This window comes from Nannospalax galili, unplaced genomic scaffold (assembly GCF_000622305.1).
Source record: "Nannospalax galili isolate Female #2095 unplaced genomic scaffold, S.galili_v1.0 scaffold1684, whole genome shotgun sequence".
NCBI classification, from domain to species: Eukaryota; Metazoa; Chordata; class Mammalia; order Rodentia; family Spalacidae; genus Nannospalax; species Nannospalax galili.
The window spans coordinates 268,282-269,280 of record NW_008351025.1 but is presented as its reverse complement, the minus strand read 5'-3'; positions in this window follow the sequence as shown (position 1 = coordinate 269,280).

Here is a 999-nt window from a genome sequence, read left to right as displayed (position 1 = left end):
CCATAACCCCCCCACCCCATCTCCACTGCACATTTGCTCTGAAGCCAGCACATAGGATCTACTTAGAGAGCGCTTCCTGCACCAGCTGCCCACAGGAGCTGCAGGGAAGGAAGGAACAGGACTTGTGGCTGTTCACAGAGTCAGCAGGTGGGACATGGGATGGGAAGGGACAAGGAAACAGGGCAGGAGAGGCCTCCCCTAGGGACCATTCCCAGGGCTGGGGAGGTAAGGGCCTTAAAGGGACGGTTCTGGAGGGCAGGAGCCTGGAGCACAGACCATGGAGGAGTTCTGCTTGCTGGCTTGCTCCCCTGGCCCATGCTCAACCTGCTTTCTTATACATTTCAGGAGCACCTGCCCCAGTGGGCCGGGCCCTCCCACATCACCCAACAACCAAGAAAGTGCCTCACAGACCAACCCAAAGGAGGAAATTCCAACTGAGGTTCCCTCTACCCAGGGAGTCAAGTTGACAACAGACATCCGCTATCCTGCACACTGACAAGACAGTCCAGGCACTGGCAAGAGATGGCAGCTGGGGGTGGGGATTGGAGGGAGGAGAGCAGCCAGCAGTAGGGAGTCTCTTTGCCATATCCTGTGAGAGCTGATCTTGATGGTCAACTTAACACACACCTGGGAAAAGGGAATCTCAACCGAAGAATTTCCTCCTCCATCAGATTGGCCTATGAGCATGTCTCCGGAGAATTTACTTTTTTTGTTGTTTTGTTTTGTTTTGTTTAAATATTTTATTAATTTTATGTGTGTGAGTTGTGTGAGTATATTGCTTGCATGTATGTAAGTGCACCCATGTTGTGCACCCAGAACTGGAATTTTTTTTTAGTATTTTATTTTTTTATTATTTTTTATTCTATTGTGTATGAGTGTTTTGCCTGTGTGTATATAAGTGTGCCTGTGTCATGCAGTGCCCACGGAGGTTAAGAGGGGGCTTTGGATCCCTTAGAACTGGAGTTACAGACAGTTATTAGCCACTATGTGGGTGTTGGA